The following is an 18139-nucleotide window of genomic DNA, read 5'->3' as shown; positions in this document are numbered from 1 at the left end:
GTATTTCCGTTTATCTCTAAAATCACTGGGCTGACCTAGCAGACCTCCAAGGTCCCTTCCATTCACAAATTCCACAGACAACTTCCTACCAAGAGAGGCTACACAAATAAACTACACTGACGAAGGGGAAAGCTAACACTAGCAAACAATGAGATGCACACAAGGCAAGACGTATAGAGAAGTGGATCAACCACAAACTGGTGGATGATGAGCCGGCGGTGGATAAAAACACATTCCCTAAAGATGGACAGAGAGGCAATGGCGCTGAGGTAGTATTGTTGAAGATTTACCTTTTAAATCTTCAAGATAAATGGCCCAATTGTTTATATTCATTCTGATTAAATGTGAACCTGAAAACTTCCTCCAGGGGACACAGACATCTAAAAAGTTCCCAATGTATCCAATTTGTCATTTCATATTTTTACTGACAAGAAAAATGAGGGACTGAATATACACACAGACCATGCCTGATCATATGTATAAAGACAGAACTCAGACCACAACCTGTAGCTGCCCACCCAGGAAACCAAACCCCTATCTACAGGAAACAGCCAGGAGGCCAGCCAGGCTAGTACATCAGACAGGAAGCCAGACTGCTCTCTCTCAACAACCCAGAAACTAAACCACAACTCTGTCCCACGTGGCCAGGACTTGACTCAAAACTAACACCCTAATTTTGGCACTTGTTTCCCAGTTAGGATCATTCAGAGAAAGCCAAACATGCCCCTAACCAATCACATAGGACACCCTGCTTCTGCACAGCCGCCTCCAGCCCCTACAACAGCCTCCACCGGGAGCCGTTCTTTTCCATCCTGAAGCTTCCCCACTCCTCATCCACCACTCACTTGCATGTCAGTCTCTGCCACACGCAAGTGACGGCACCCACTCCTTTGCCACAGCAGCTCTGAGAAAGTCGCCTCTGCCTGTTCTCATATGGGCGGCCTTCCTTTATTTCCCCCAAAGAGTAAGTCTTAAATAAGGGGCTTCTCTCTATATGGCCAAGCTATACAAGTCAGAAGCCCAGCGTGACAGATTCCAAGCCTGGAGAGACCATACACCCCTCAGGTCCTCTTTCCACAAAACACAGCTTCCTTGAGTTCTTCAGTCACTCCCCACCAACCAGAGAAGGAACCACATGTTATGGAAAGATCAAGGGCCTTGAAGTCAAACTTCTGAGTTCATCAAGTACTTCATCCTTCCACTTAAGAAATTACATGGCTTTGGCCAGGCCTGATGGCTCACGCCTGTAATCCCAGCACTTTGGGAGGCCAAGTCGGGCAGATCACCTGAGGTTGGGAGTTCAAGACCAGCCTGACCAACATGGAAAAACCCCGTCCCTACTAAAAATACAAAATTAGCCTGGCGTGGTGGTGTATGCCTGTCATCCCAGCTACTCGGGAGGCTGAGGCAGGAGAATCGCTTAAACCTGGGAAGCAGAGGTTGTGGTGAGCCGAGATGGCGCCATTGTACTCCAGCCTGGGCAACAAGAGCGAAACTCTGTCTCAAAAAAAAAGAAAGAAAGAAATGATGTGACCTTGAACAATTTTCTTAACTTCTCTAAACCTCTATCTTCAGCTTCAATAAAATAATTTTGCCTGCAAGATTGCATTAAATGGAATCCCACATGTAAAGCAGCTGACAAATATTAGGGGCCCAACAGCTGTGCGCTCCTACTGCCGCCCCACTTTACCCCAAAGGAGAAGCGAAGACATCCAGAAAAAGCCTGTTGATCCCTACACCTCAGCATCCTGTGTTCACACAAGGTGCAGTGGGATCCAGACTTACCAGGGTCACCCAAATATAAGACATGTTTTGATTTTTCCACTTAGGTACGCATGGCTTCTAACGTTCACCATATATGATCCATAATTTAGAAGAGATTTTCCTACACTACCCCGTGGTTCTATTTTAGCAGACTTAGATGTGCTATAATAGCTCACTCTCTTAAGCCCTCTTCAGTATCAAAAACAAAACTTTAATCTGTAACACGGTTATCAGCAGTGAAAGTGGAAAAGGGACCTATGAGTCAAAACGACCTTCTGCCCCGCCCCGCCCCACCCTACAAAAAGCTGTTCAGGAGTATTTGGGCTGCTTATGAGAATGCTGTCTGTATTCCCAGGGACAGACAAATGCCTACCCTGGTTAGAAGCTGCGCTGCTCAGCCTTCAGGGTAGAAAGCTCCCCACACCCTCTACCCAAGGAGAAGAGAAGCAAAGGGGGTGGCCAGGCTCCTGGATGTGGACTGTTTAGTGTGGTTTCTGCAGCCCAGGTCACCGCCATGGGTGAAGCTCTTCCTTCCTTCTTTTCCCCTCAAGTCACCAAGGTCCTACAGCTGCTATAGGGCCTCTTCCCTAGGATGAGTCAGCCCAGCCATTCCCCTTCCCCTTCTTTTTTTTTTTGAGACAGACTCTCGCTCTGTCACCTAGGCTGGAGTGCAGAGGCACAATCTTAGCTCACTGCCACCTCCGCCTTCAGGGTTCAAGCAATTCTCCTGCCTCAGCCTCCCAAGTACCTGGGATTACAGGCACCCGCCACCATGCCTAGCTAATTTTTATATTTTTAGTAGAGATGGAGTTTCAACTTGTTGGCCAGGCTGCTCTCGAACTCCCGACCTCAGGTGATCCACCCAAAGTGCTGGGATTACAGGCATGAGCCACCACGTCTGGCCCAGTCAGCCCAGCCATCCTGACTTTTTGTTCTGGCAAAATTACTCTCTTCCACATCTACCTTCCAAGTAGCTAAATCAGAGATCTGGCCTTGGGGCAGGCTTGAAGAATCCCTGTTTTTGGTCCTCAAGAGGTCCTACCAGGGTCTGGGACAATTCCAAGACTTGTGTCCTTAAAGAGGAAAGAAACCTCACATACATGACTCTCACAGAGCTCAGGCGAGCCTGTATCAGAGGCAAGGCTTGGGAGGCGGCCCTAAGGTTTGGGTGTTCCATCTATGATAACAGCTAAGAGATCTGAAGCCAGCTGTCTGGGTTCAAACCTCAATTCCAACAGCACTCGCTGTGTGATGTTAGACAATGTCCCCAGCCTCTCTGTGGTTCAGTTTCCTCACTGTAAAAGGGCCACAATAATAGAGCTGCTCTAAAATTTAAGTGAATTAGTGCATATAAGGTATTCAGAACAATGCTTGGCACATGGAGGAGTTCAACAGACACGTATTGAACAGAGTAACTTAGCAATGAGTAAATATACTCATGCAGGCCAGGCACGGTGGCTCACGCCTATAATTCCAAAACTTTGGGAGGCCGAGGCGAGAGGACCACTTGAGCCCAGGAGTTTGAGACTAGCATGGGCAACACAGCAATATTCCATCTCTAAAAATGTGTTTGTGTAACATATATGTATATATACACTCATATATTCACTGTGTGTTTATAATATACAAAATAGCTGGAATACAGACTTAACTATTCACAATGGTTACTTCTAGAGAAGGGGGAATGCAAATTTCAGCTTTTTACCCCACACATATATTCTTGTATCATCTGAAATATTTAAGCAAATTGTAGGTATAAATTTGCCCCAAAACACATAGCAGAACAATGTACTTTTGACTCAAAAATCTTCAAATCATGATGGAATTGTTCTGTGAAAGTAAAGTTATAGAGATGAAAAGTCTCCCTCCAGCCTAAATGCTCTTTCATATGACCTATATTACACAAAGCAATGCAGACACCCCGAATCCTTTCCCCACTGTCGTAAGAATTTTTCAGTTAACTGTATTTCCCTTTACAAACTAGATGAGTTAAGAGTTACTAGGTAAGAATGTAGATCCAGTTCTGCTTTTTCAAAGCCCAATGTTCCTCACATAATAGCAATGCATTCTTCAACCGGTACCTTTGGCTAAATGTAAACTGCCCCCAATACCTGAGCTCTCTGTTGTACACAACTCAACATGGCCTGGGAGAAAGCAGGTGCAAATTTCACTTACTCAGTAACAACACATGCCGCCTGATTCCTCTGCTGGGCTAGTTCTCAAGTCATCTTTTTCTAAGCTCTTTCATTTGGCTCTACCACACGTACCTAGGCTGAGTAAAATACTTTACCAGGTTTTTTCTGAGACGGAGTTTCACTCTGTCACCTAGGCTAGAGTGCAGTGACGCCATCTTGGCTCAATGCAACCTCTGCCTCCCGGGTTCAAGCGATTCTCCTGCTTCGGCCTCCCAAGTAGCTGGGACTACAGGCATGCACCACCACACCCAGCTAATTTTTGTATTTTTAGTAAAGATGGGGTTTCACCATGTTGGCCAGGCTGGTCTCAAACTCCTGACCTTGTGATCCGCCCACCTCGGCCTCCCAAAGTGCTGGGATTACAGGCGTGAGTCACTGCACCAGGCCTACTTTACCAGTTTTATTCCTGAATGAAACCTGTTATTACTATCAATAATGTCAATCAGTGCCATTTCATTCACCGTATGCCACACACATACAAAGCACTTCATACTCGCTCCACCTGTCTGCTCTTCTGCAATGGCCACAGTGTTCCCCATCTTACATGAGAGGCACAGAGAAAGACAATGACTTCTCCAAGGTTCTGTAATTCACAATCAGTGGCAGAGCCAACATGCCCAACCAGGTCTGGCCAAGGCCTGTGTTTCAGCCACACCACCTGGTTGCTGCCCCTAAGGCTCAATGGGCAAGTAACAGATCACTCCGATTGCAGAGGCTTCAGAAATGCCTTCCACCATGGTACAATGGACGGTTCGCTCTCAGGAGGGGAGGCAGGGGTGGGAATCAGCACACAGTTCTGCTAGGTTTCTCATGCAGGGCACAGACTATGTATTTTGTGCCTTGTTTTGCAGGTGAAATGTCTCCTGCCCCCTGTACAACAGCTTTCTTTGTCCTCTCCACATAAAAGTACAACTGCGATCCTCAGGGGCAGGCAGGGATCACTGCCCTGTGCCACACCTGACTGATGTCCAAACAGGTGGACACACAGGCTCTTCTCTTATGGCCCGGGCTGCCCCCATCTGCTAAGCATCGAAAACTACACACAGGATTTGCAGAACATGAATGACATGGAGGTGACTGCTTTTTCTCTGTTGAAAACTTACTGCATTGTCCTAAAAAAGGGAATTCAGGAAAAGCTGAACATTTGAGGCTGGCTGGCTGTCATCTTCAGCTGCTGAGAAAGCCTCAGCTGCTCGGTTCCACCATGGAAATCCAACTTCTCCCTCAAGTGCACCTCCTCTGCGGTGCCCGCCCCCTTCCTCCCTTTCAGAAGCACGTGCTCCCTCTGCAGTCCCAGAGCATTCTATCGCCACCTCTGGAGCCACACTGTCCCAGCCTACAGCCAGCTCAGTGCACAGCTGCCTCTCCGAGCTGTGTGTACCTGCAGGCCCCACCTGGGCTGGAAGGCTGCCTCCTTCTCCTCCGCACAGAGGCGGCACTCAGGAACTACTAAATGAGGGAGGGAGTGGATGAGCAAGATCAGCCAAGGGCCACAGGGAGTGGCGGGCAGCTCCCAGCAGGAACAGCCCCTGCCCTGCCAATCCGGAGGTGCTGGCTCTGTTCTCAGCAGGGCTGCTAAAAGCTCCGTTATAACAGCTCTAGGCCACAACGGTCAACTTGGTGTCAGGCCCTAGAGACACTAAAAATCCTAACAAATAAGAGGTCGCGTATGCAGCATGCTGGTTAAAAGCACAGGCTTCAGAGTCAGAGCTTGAATTCCACTTATTATGTGACCTTGAGCAAGTTACTCAATGCATCAACCTCATTTTGTCACCGGCAAAATGAGGACATTATCTGCCACACAGTGTTGCTGAAAAAGTAAGAGAGGTGACAGACGCAAAGTGCTTGGCACTTACCTACTCTTACTGGTTTATTACAAAAAGCGAACATGGGAACAGCCAAATGCAAGAAATGCACAGGGCACACCACGGGGCAGAGAGGTCGAGGTTCCCATGCCATCCCTGGAATTGCCACCTCCCCAGCACCAAATGAGTTCACCAAACCAGCAGCTCTCCAAACCCAGTATTTAGAGGATTTTATGGAGTTTTCATAACATAGACATGATTAAGTCATTGGCCACCCGTGACTAGCTCGATCTCCAGCCTGTCTCGTCTCCACTCCCAGAGGCAGGGGTGGGGCTGACATGTCCAACTCTTTACTCATGACTCATCTTTCTGGCAACCAGCCCTGATCCTGAACCTGTCCAGGGGCCCGAAGCCACCTGTCATCTCATTATCATACAAAGACACTCCTATCACCCCAGAGATTCCAAAAGTCTTAGAAGCTCTTGTGTCAGCTATTGAAACCTAAGACCAAATATTACAACCAATGATGTTCCTATCGCTCAGGAAATTACAAGGGTTTTAGAAGCTCTGGGCCAAAAATCAGGATGAATACTAAATAGATACACTATTGTACTATGTAGCCCACTATCACGATAATTTTTTTTTGAGACAGAGTCTACCTCTGTTGCCCAGGTTGGAGTGTAGTGGTGCGATCTCAGCTCACTGCAACCTCCACCTCGCAGGTTCAAGCAATTCTTGTGCCTCACCCTCATTTTTTTTTTTTTTTTGAGACGGAGTCTCGCTCTGTCGCCCAGGCTGGAGTGCAGTGGCACGGTCTCGGCTCGCTGCAAGCTCCGTCTCCCGGGTGCCCGCCATTCTCCTGCCTCAGCCTCCCGAGTAGCTGGGACTACAGGCGCCCGCCGCCACGCCCGGCTAATTTTTTTGTATTTTTAGTAGAGACAGGGTTTCACCATGTTAGCCAGGATGGTCTCCATCTCCTGACCTCGTGATCTGCCCACCTCGGCCTCCCAAAGTGCTGGGATTACAGGCGTGAGCCACCGCGCCCGGCAAGTATTTAATTTTTAAACAAAATCTGATACTTGACCGACAACAATAGTATATTAAGTGACATGGTTTTTTGTTTTTGTTTTTGTTTGAGAGAGGGTCTTGTTCTGTTGGCCAGGCTGGAGTGCCATGGTGCAATTCTAACTGACTACAGCCTCAAATTATTGGGATTAGGTGATCAACCTCCCGAGCAGCTAGAACTACAGGTGTGCACCACCATGCCCAGCTTTTTTTTTTTTTTTGGTAGAGGTGGAGGTCTCGCTATGTTGCTGGTCTTAAACTCCTGACCTCTGTGGATCCTACTGCCTCAGCCTCCCTAGGTGCTGGGATTACAGGTGTGAGCCACCACACCAGGCCCAAGTGGTATATTCTAAAATTTTTTGGAATCCAACCACTTTGAAAATGTATGGAGAGCTATAAATCATCTCCCCATAAACACATGGATGCATATACACAAAATTGTTGCACAGGATTTTGGGGACTTCATAAATTTCTGAAAGCCAGGTTAAAAACCTTAGGATTATAGATTTTGGTTTCTTTTTTTTTTTTTTTTTTTTTTTGAGACAGAGTCTCGCTTTGTCGTCCAGGCTGGACTGCAGTGGCGTGATCTCCACTCCTGCCTCAGCCTCCTGAGTAGCTGGGACTACAAGCGCCCACCACCATGCCCAGCTAATTTTTTGTATTTTTAGTAGGGATAGGGTTTCACCATAGCCAGGATGGTCTCGATCTCCTGACCTCGTGATCTGCCCTCCTCAGCCTCCCAAAGTCTGGTATTACAGGCGTGAGCCACCACGCCTGGCCCTAGATTCTGGTTTATTAAAGGAAATGTATTTCAAGTCAGAGCTTGTCATTTATTGCACAGGAAAATAAAAACTTCATTAAAAAAATCAAAAACACCCACATGATAAAATGAGGTCCTGCTTGGTTTTAAACTACTTGGTGACCACCATTAGTTGTTTTCTTGACCACGGGATGCACCTAATTCCTAACTATGAACAAAGGTACAAACATTGTTTATTGGGCTTTTGGCTTCAGCCTTGAAACAATCGGATTCTCTCAAACTCAGGAATGTGAATCGCTGTTGGGTTGATGCAGCTGTTTCCATTCTAGAAATGGACCTGGAATCATGTCCTTTTCACCCATGGAGAGTCCTTTGTGTAAAACTTGAAAAGGCAAGGTCCCAAATTCCCCATATGGGTGCTTCTTCCAGTAGAGGAATGACTCGAATGACTTCTTAGCAAAACTTACATAGTCAGGGCAGGCCATCAAAATACTCCAAAACACAAAAGTTTAGCTCCGTTTCTGACGGATCTGTCTCCACTGCTATCAATCTCACCAACAGCCTCACATCAAGTCAGGTTTTTTCACTTAAGAAGGATCTTCATGGCTGGGTGCAGTGGCTCACACCTGTAATCCCAGCACTTTGGGAGGCCAAGGCGGGCAGATCACGAGGTCAGGAGTTTGTGACCAGCCTGGCCAACATAGTGAAACCCCGTCTGTACTAAAAATACAAAAATTAGCCGGGCTTGGTGGCACGTGCCTGTAGTCCCAGTTACTCAGGAGGCTGAGGCAGGAGAACTGCTTGAACCCAGGAGGTGGAAGTTGTGGTGAGCTGAGATCGCGCCACTGCACTCCAGCCCTGGCAACAGAATGAGACTCCATCTCAAAAAAAAAAAAAGAGAGGGATCTTCATGTTCCTGTCAATTGTAAAAAAAAAAAAAATGGTATCTGTTAACCAGAGGCAATGAAAAGCACCTCCCAGGCCGCTGTAGTAAGTGGATCGGTAACGGTGGTGGGAGATTCCAAGCCCCGAGACCTGTGGCTATGTCACGCAGCAAAAGGGCTTTGCCACAGGCCTTAGGAGGAGTATCCTGGGCTATCCAGGGAGGTCCAATCTAATCCCATGAACCTCTAAGAGCATAGAACTGGCCAGGCGCGGTGGCTCACACCTGTAATCTCCGCACTTTGGGAGGCCAAGACCGGCGGATCACGAGATCAAGAGATGGAGACCATCCTGGCTAAAATGGTGAAACCCCATCTCTACTAAAAATATAAAAATTAGTCGGGCGTCGTGGTGGGCACCTGTAGTCCCCAGCTACTCAGAAGGCTGAAGCAGGAGAATCACTTGAACCTGGGAGGTGGAGGCTGCAGTGAGCTGAGATCACACCACTGCACTCCAGCCTGGGCAACAGTGCGAGACTCCATCTCAAAAAAATATTTTAAAAAGGGCATAGAACTTTCTCCGAGTGGAAGAAGAGAAATGCACACAGGGGAACTGGAGAGCCTGACCAGGTCCTTGGCCTAGCAAGTCCTGAGCTGATGGGACCACGTGCAAAGACCAGATAGAGGCCTCAGGAGCTGAGGGCAGCCCCCAACAGATGGCCAGCAAGGGAACAGACACCTCAGTCCTGCAACCACAAGGAACCATATTTGGCCAAAAGCGCTTGGAAACAATTCTCCAGTGAGGAATGCAGCCCAGCCCACATGGTGATTTTTGCCCAGTGACACCCATGTCAGACTTCTGCCCCACAGAACTGTGAGATGATACAATTTCAATTGTTTTAAGCCACTAAATTTGTGGAAATGTGGCAAAGCAGCAACAGAAATGGATACAGTGATTTACGTGGAAACCCCTAGAAGAGTGTCTGGCAGGGTGTTGACATCTGACAAGCGTTTCCTGATTTCCTTACATCCCAAGGCAGAGCTGGCCACACTCCATCCAAAACAATAGATGATAGACTTGTTCTGACAAAACAGATTCAGTGAATTACAAATGGCCCAGAACACCTACAAATTTTAGGTTTCAGGTAAGTGATTGCCTTTCCTTTCACTTAGAAACCTCCCAACGCTCATCTTACTGATAAACTCTAAGGACCAGGCAGGAGACTAAACACCAGACAAACCCAGCCCCAGATGCCCCGAGGGAACCCATCCCAGCACTCACTCCGCTGCACTGAAATGATGTCCAGGTAGGTTTATTCCACTAGACCAAGAACTCCAGCTCTCCATGTGTGAGTCACCAGGGCTGCCTCTGCATCTCTGCTTCTACGACGGTGCTTCTGCACTTCACAGGAAATCTGTATCAATGTTTGTCAACACTATGTATGACAGTGTAACTTCATATCTGCACAGAAAACACAAATTCTTTGAGGACCAGGGCCAGGTTTATAAGCCTTTGTACTCCCACTGCCACTGTCTGGGACATCAGAGGCACTGGGTAGAAGTTGGTGAAGAGAAAGAAAAGGCAGAGGAGAGGAAAGCAGGACCGACATCGCAGACACAGATTCTGAGGTGGCTGGAGGAGAGGCAGGGCAGAGAAACCTCCTGGATGCTGGAATGGGGTTCACTGTGATACCTGCTGCTGGATTTCAAATGTCAAAGGTGATGCTTTGCTGACCTTGACCTCTGACTGCCCTTTAGCTTTCTCAACGTCAAGACAGGGCACTTAGAAACTGCAATGTCGGCCGGGCGCGGTGGCTCAAGCCTGTAATCCCAGCACTTTGGGAGGCCGAGACGGGCGGATCACTAGGTCAGGAGATCGAGACCACCCTGGCTAGCACGGTGAAACCCCGTCTCTACTAAAAATACAAAAAAAAACTAGCCGGGCGTGGTGGCGGCGCCTGTAGTCCCAGCTACTCGAGAGGCTGAGGCAGGAGAATGGCGTGAACCCGGGAGGCGGAGCTTGCAGTGAGCTGAGATCCGGCCACTGCACTCCAGCCTGGGTGACAGAGCGAGACTCCGTCTCAAAAAAAAAAAAAAAAAAAGAAACTGCAATGTCAAGAAACTCTGCTTCATTAAAGCATGGGAATGTTATTTACATGGACGTTCATTACTTCATTTTTTACAAGGGAATGTAAATAATTGAAGAGATTGTTAAAGACTAAATCATGCACATTCAATAACTTTGTAAAATATTAATGATAAATGAAACACAAATTTTGCTGTTCCCTAAAAATGCTAAAATATAAAACAATACTGGCCAATTAAAGATAGAAAACAATCCTAATGAAGCTCCCCAACAGACACATTAAAACATCTCTGTACATTAAATATTTGGGATTTCTTTTTTTTTTTTTTTTGAGACGGAGTCTCGCTCTGTCCTCCAGGCTGGAGTGCAGTGGCCGGATCTCAGCTCACTGCAAGCTCCGCCTCCCGGGTTTAGGCCATTCTCCTGCCTCAGACTCCCAAGCAGCCGGGACTACAGGCGCCCGCCACCTCGCCCAGCTAGCTTTTTTTGTATTTTTTTAGTAGAGACAGGGTTTCACAGTGTTAACCAGGATGGTCTCGATCTCCTGACCTCGTGATCCACCCGTCTCGGCCTCCCAAAGTGCTGGGATTACAGGCTTGAGCCACAGCGCCCGGCAACATTTGGGATTTCTTTTTTTTTTTTTTTTTTTGAGGCGGAGTCTCGCTCTGTCGCCCGGACTGGAGTGCAGTGGCCAGATCTCAGCTCACTGCAAGCTCCGCCTCCCAGGTTCACGCCATTCTCCTGCCTCAGCCTCCCGAGTAGCTGGGACTACAGGCGCCCACCACCTCGCCCGGCTAGTTTTTTTTTTGTAGAGACGGGGTTTCACCGTGTTAGCCAGGATGGTCTCGATCTCCTGACCTCGTGATCCACCCGTCTCGGCCTCCCAAAGTGCTGGGATTACAGGCTTGAGCCACCGCGCCCGGCCAACATTTGGGATTTCAAAGGAAAACCCAGATTCGTTCCATTCTTAATACGGTGTTTTAAAAAAAAGAAAAAAAATCTTAGGTAATACAATATTTCATTTAAAATTTACAAAATTCCATTACATTCATGATTTCATTTGATCCTCAAAACAATCTCCTGAGGTAGGCAGAACAGGTATTACTAACAACTAACTCCATTTTACAGGTAAGGGAACTGAAGTTCAGAAAGTACTTGGACTTAACAAAAGCTTTAATAGGGCCACATAGCAAAACCAAATCCTCTGCTCAAAAGAACTAGAATAAGTTATCTTTTACATATCATTCATACTTATATCCTGTCAATATCCAAAAATGTTTTGAGGCAGCCTGCAGTAATAGACACCTATCCCATAAAAACATTAAAAAGAAAAACAGCGGGGAAAAAAAAAACAGCAGGTGACATGGGAGACAGAGGAAGGTAGATAGCAAAGACTGAGACTTATAATCTAAGAAAACTTCATCTCTGACATTCCAGTTCCAGGGAGATAATACTAAAGGAAACAAGATGGTTTATAGACTCATAAGCTGACAAAAGAGAAGTCGCATCAGTTCTTAACTATGAAACACTCCTGGCAGCCACAGCAAATCTCTAGGACAACATACCAATGGCATCAAAGCAAGAGTATACTTCAGTGATAGAGTGAATTAAGTTCCCTGTTTGGGACCCTGGCCAGGGCTAGAGAAAAGAACTCTGAAATGTAGAGCTCAAAAATGTATCCTCTGTCGGCCAGGCACAGTGGCTCACGCCTGTAATCCCAGCACTCTGGAAGGCCGAGGCGGGTGGATCACGAAGTCAGGAGATGGAGACCATCCTGGTTAGCACAGTGAAACCTTGTTTCTACTAAAAATACAAAAAATTAGCCGGGCGTGGTGGCAGGCGCCTATAGTCCCAGCTGCTTGGGAGGCTGAGGCAGAAGAATGGTGTGAACCCAGGAGGCGGGGCTTGCAGTGAGCCAAGATCCCGCCACTGCACTCCAGCCTGGGCGACAGAGCAAAACTCGATCTAAAAAAAAAAAAAAATATATATATATATATATATGCCCTCTGTCTTCTCCATACCCATGTGTCCCCTTCCGTGAGAGACTTCCTTTCATTTAATCCACATAAAAATCAAGCCTACTCTAAATGAAAAATACCTCGACACAGAAGCAGCATTAACTAGTTGTTTTATTAAAACATTAATAAAATCTAGAAAACCATAAAGAAAATCTGTTCGCGTTTTGAAGCCCTCTCTTAAGATCAGATTCCCCAAAAGAACAAAGTCATGGGGCATATAACAAAGATCTTTTCCTAAATTAAGAATGCAAATCAAAATAAAGGCAAAATCCTACTGAGTGAAGCAAAAATTGTAATTCAGTAGCTTACGACTTGACCAAATGGCTATTTTTAATCCCTATAATCATGCAAATAACTAGGAATAGCAGAGAAAATTGTGTCTCCTTTCTACAGAGACATGTGGCTTTAAGAAACTCAAGCACATCAAATTCCCACCTTACCAAACAGATAAATTGGAAAGGAGTTTAGTATTTTATTTTTAAATCATTTATTTACCTTTTTATTTTTTTTATTTTTTTATTTTTTTATTTTTTGAGACAGAGTCTCACTCTATCGCCCAGGCTGGAGTGCAGTGGCCGGATCTCAGCTCACTGCAAGCTCCACCTCCCGGGTTTATGCCATTCTCCTGCCTCAGCCTCCCAAGTAGCTGGGACTACAGGCGCCCGCCACCTCGCCCGGCTAGTTTTTTGTATTTTTTAGTAGAGACGGGGTTTCACCATGTTAGCCAGGATGGTCTCGATCTCCTGACCTAGTGATCCGCCCATCTCGGCCTCCCAAAGTGCTGGGATTAAAGGCTTGAGCCACCACGCCCGGCCTACCTTTTTATTTTTTAGAGAAAGGGCTTCACTCTGTCACACAGACTGGTGTGCAGTGGCATGATTATAGCTCACTGCAGCCTCTAATCTTGGGCTCAAGTGATCCTCGCACCTCAGCCTCCCAAAGTGCTGGCATTACAGGTGGAAACCACAGCACCTGACCTTACTATTTTAAAGAATTAATTACCATATTCCTTAGAATTGTAGCTCCTTTATAGGTCATTCAACATGTGATGCAATTTTTTACAAGTGGTTTTTTTTTTGTTTTGTTTTTCTTTTTTGAGATGGAGTCTCATTCTGTCCCCCAGGCTGGCGTGCAGTAGTGCAATCTCGGCTCACTGCAACCTCCACCTCCCGGGTTCAAGTGATTCTCCTGCCTCAGCCTCCTGAGTAGCTGGGACTACAGGCGTGTGCCACCACACCCAGCTAATTTTTTGTATTTTTAGTGGAGATGGGGTTTCACCATGTTAGCCAGGATGGTCTCCATCTTCTAACCTCGTGATCTGCCTGCCTCACCCTCCCAAAGTGTTGGGATTACAGGTGTGAGCCACCATATCCAGCCACAAGTGGTAATTTTTTTTTTTTTTTTGAGGCGGAGTCTCGCTCTGTCGCCCGGACTGGAGTGCAGTGGCCAGATCTCAGCTCACTGCAAGCTCCGCCTCCTGGGTTTATGCCATTCTCCTGCCTCAGCCTCCCGAGTAGCTGGGACTACAGGCGCCCGCCACCTCACCCGGCTAGTTTTTGTATTTTTAGTAGAGACAGGGTTTCACCGTGTTAGCCAGGATGGTCTCGATCTCCTGACCTCGTGATCCGCCCGTCTCGGCCTCCCAAAGTGCTGGGATTACAGGCTTGAGCCACCGCGCTCGGCCCACAAGTGGTAATTTTAAACTATCCTTCAAACCATTACATAAAGCCAAGTACATCTACTCAAGGCACTCTCTAATTTCCATTTACTCCCATGTTACTCACCAAAATAAAATGTTAAATTGGAACATATTCCACATGACACTTAAAAGATCAACAAAACGCTCCTGAAAAGTTCTGAGCTCAACAACTCCATTAATAAGAAAAAAACAAACCAACTGGATATAGTGAAGATGCCACACATAAAACACAATTGTGAAGAATACGCAAGATATTGCCAAAAAGCTGCTTAAGGTTTCATCACAGATACTTGTCCTTAACTCTGAGATACAGTATATACTCATGTAACTAAACTTGTTTATTTATTTTTTTTTTTTTTTGAGACGGAGTCTTGCTCTGTCGCCCGGGCTGGAGTGCAGTGGCCGGATCTCAGCTCACTGCAAGCTTCGCCTCCCGGGTTTAGGCCATTCTCCTGCCTCAGCCTCCGGAGTAGCTGGGACTACAGGCACCCGCCACCTCGCCGGCTAGTTTTTGTATTTTTTAGTAGAGACGGGGTTTCACAGTGTTAGCCAGGATGGTCTCGATCTCCTGACCTCGTGATCCGCCCGCCTCGGCCTCCCAAAGTGCTGGGATTACAGGCTTGAGCCACCGCGCCCGGCCCACTAAACTTGTTTAAAAGGAAAAAAAAAGGGGACGAAGAAAAAGAACTTCCACTTTAGAATCCACATTTTCAAAAGCCTCCATTATTTACACCATTGCCGGGAAGAGAATTTTTCTCTGCTATATTTGCTTGAAAGAATTAAAGGTGTAGGGCAAAGATTCTTGGAAATTACGTAGTTTACGGTCCTCAAAGGTGAGAAAAATGAAGCCCAGAAGAGAAGGCCTTCCAGGAAAATTCCAGAGCCGGAGGTAGATCCAGTACATTGTTTTTGTTTTGAGAGGAAGTCTCACTCTATGGCCCAGGCTGGAGTGCAGTGCAGCCATTTCACTCACTGCAACCTCCGCCTCCTGGGTTCAAGCTATTCTCCTGCCTTAGCCTCCCCAGTAGCTGCGATTACAGGCGCCCACCACCATGCCGGACTAATTTTTGTATTTTTAGTAGAGACCGGGTTTCACCACGTTGGCCAGGTTGGTCTGGAACTCCTGACCTCCAGTGATCCGCCTGCCTAGACCTCCCAAAGTCCTGGGATTACAGGCGTGAGCCACCGCGCCCCGTGGACCTGGTAAGTTTTAATCAAGTACTCTGAACTATGCAACACTAGGAAGTAATAGAAGAAAAAGAAATCTAAAAACCCTCTGGAGAGTCAAAGAATTGCAGATTTAAAATAGCATGAATACTTGGATTCATGGTATTGAAAAAGGACCTCGCATTTACCCGCATGTACAAACTGCCTGCCCACCTCTATCAGAGCATTTTTCAAGCTGTGCTACAGTTAACTATGTACTGCCCAAAGCCAATCTGTCCCTGCAGATCATAAGCTCTTAAAGACTAGGACTTCAGGAGAACAAGCAAAACTTCAGAGAGAAGGGAGCCACCTAAACAGAGTTCATAGCAATGGGCTGGCAGGAGCTGATGACTGGAGGTGGGCGGTAGTGTTGGGGTCTGGGACAGCGGAGGGCAGAGAAGGCAAAAGAGCCTGCATGACACCCTACAGGGCTAGGAGCCACAGCTGCAGTGATTAGTTCAGTTTTGTCTCATATGCCTGTTACTTATACACCATCTCTTGTTCAGAAAGAACTTCAGGTTGAGTATTTGGATTCCTTGAGCCTTCCGCTGTTTGTCTCCGGGACATTTAACACTCTTAAAAGGGGAAAATTGTACAGTTCGATTTTGCTTCCTGGGACATTACAGGTTTTTCAAAAGTGTGATGAAAGCATTCACTAAAGAGTGATTCCACTTTCTTTGGTGGCTGAGAAATACAGCGTCTGAGGGGCAGCATCAGGTCTTCCCATCAAGCTGAGGTCGGAGTCTCCCCACCCACGGACCTCACCCTCGCTCTCCCCTCATAAATCTGACCTCTAACTGTAACTGCCTTGGCCTCATTCCGTGGGTGTGGATGCTCCTGCTTGAAACGCATTTTCCAGCCCGCCAAATTCTTGGGACTGAGAGCTACAAAGTTCAATCTGGCTTTCCAGATTTTTTTTTCCCCATTACTAACGGAAGAAATCAAGAAGCGCCGGGCAGAAGGGCCCTGCTCCCTCCAATCAGAGCCCAGCCCCGGGCCAGAGCAGGAAGCGCGGCGGTGGGACGCGCGGTGACAGCCCCTCGACCCCCGGGACCCGCCGGCCAGGGCAGAGGTCGGTGCGGCCGCTGCGCGACAGCTCCGGGCCCGCGCCTCTCGCTTCCTCCCGCCGGGCAAGTGAGAGGATAAATCACGGGGCGGGAGCAGTGCGCCCCTACTAACCGCGCCCCCCGCGCACGGACCCCCGCTACACGCGCGTCCGAGGCGGGGTCGACCCAGACGAGCCACGGGGAGGCGCACAGCCCTACTAGCAGGGCGGCCAGGACCCACGCGCGCGGGTCTTCGCAGCGACCTATAGGTGACAAAACACTCAGGAAGCCATCATGCGGGGACGGGAAAAAGCCCCCACCCAGAGTCACGGATCCCCTCGTCCGAGGGTCCGCGCAGTCCCCTCGGTGAGTCTGGCGAAGCAGTCTCGCTGCGAGGGATGGCGGGGAGGGCGGCGGAGTCTCCCACTCGCGGTGACCCGGACCCGGCCCCACTAGTGGGTCCTCGCAGGGCCCCCTCTGCCGCACACGGGGACCAGCCACGCCGCGGGGGGACCGAGCAGAAGCCAGCGCCCGGGTCCATGCAGTCCCCTCCGCGGCAGACGCGGGGAGCTGGGAAGCAGTGGGGACCGGCCCCCACCCGCAGGGCGACCGGGACCCCCGCGCGGGCCCACGCGGTGTCGCAGCAGGCGCGAAGCCCCCGGTGCCACCCGAGGCCGAGACAAAGCCCAGGCGCACGGACCCCCCCGGATCCCGACCCCGGACCCTGCGGAGCCCAACTCGGAGCCGCCACGCCCGGGGCGGAGACCCCCGCCCGGTCCGGAGACCCCGTCGCCCGTCGCGCCGTCTCACCTCAGGCCGCCGCCTCGCAGTGCTCGTTCCTCGCCGCGGCGCCTGGGCCAACTGGAGCGCAGCTGAGCAGCCGACAGAGCCGCAGCAGCCTCAACAATGGAGCCCCGGGGCGGGGCCGCCGCCGCCGCTTCAGCCCGTGTTCCCCGCTCAGGATCCGGCTCGGATCACTGAGCTGCAGCCGGCGCGGGGCTGCGGCCGGGACACACACCGCGCAGGCGCACACGGCCCCGCCCGCCGCCTGCCGCCCCGCCCCCAGCGGAGCCAGGCGCCCGGGGCCCGCCCCCCGGCCAATGGGGAGCGAGCTGCGCGGAGAGGGCGGGGTCTGGGGGAACAAAGGGAGGTTGGGCGGGGCGGCGTTGGAACTGGGCGTGCGGGGTCCCGCGGGAGGACGGTACCCATGAGCTGGCCGGATCCTGGCCTCCTAGGAGACCCAGCTCAACGTCCACTTGGAGTCTGCTCTACAGGACACGCTCATCTCAAGCCCAGAACTCAGGCTTTTAGGGCAGAGAGCGAGAGACAGGCTTGTTTTACAGAAAGGGAAACTGAGGTCCAAGGAATAGGATTGCCTGCTGCCCGAAGTCACGTAGTCCCATTCACTCGTTCACCTTGTCATTCAGCAAACATTTGGAAGCACGTATGGTGGGCATTAGGAGTGAAATAGGGCCGGGCGCGGTGGCTCGTGCCTGTAATCCCAGCACTTTGTGGGGCCGAGGCAGGCGGATCACTTGAGGCCAGGAGTTCGAAACCAGCCTGGCCAACAAGATGAAACCCCTGTCTCTACCAAAAATACAAAAGCTTAGCCGA

The 18139-nt window shown here is 49.1% G+C and overlaps 1 protein-coding gene across 5 annotated transcripts in view; it reads right to left on the bottom strand.

The window, feature by feature from the left end:
* The window catches only part of AFAP1 (actin filament associated protein 1), a 193920-nt gene extending 176319 nt beyond the window's left edge, over positions 1-17601 (bottom strand). For 4 of the 5 annotated variants that reach the window (XM_033213651.1, XM_033213654.1, XM_033213655.1 and 1 more), the window contains exon 1: positions 17336-17601. The gene's annotated coding sequence lies outside the window, so the exon portion shown is untranslated. Of the gene's footprint in view, positions 1-9752; positions 9868-17335 lie in introns of all 5 variants that reach the window. The other variant, XM_033213652.1, reaches the window with a different exon arrangement.
* Between the last annotated feature and the right edge of the window lie 538 nt (positions 17602-18139).

Source organism: Trachypithecus francoisi, unplaced genomic scaffold, assembly GCF_009764315.1.
Source record: "Trachypithecus francoisi isolate TF-2019V2 unplaced genomic scaffold, Tfra_2.0 Lachesis_group1, whole genome shotgun sequence".
Taxonomy (NCBI): domain Eukaryota; kingdom Metazoa; phylum Chordata; class Mammalia; order Primates; family Cercopithecidae; genus Trachypithecus; species Trachypithecus francoisi.
Note: the sequence above shows the minus strand (reverse complement) of the source record. Positions and strands in the feature narration are given on the sequence as shown.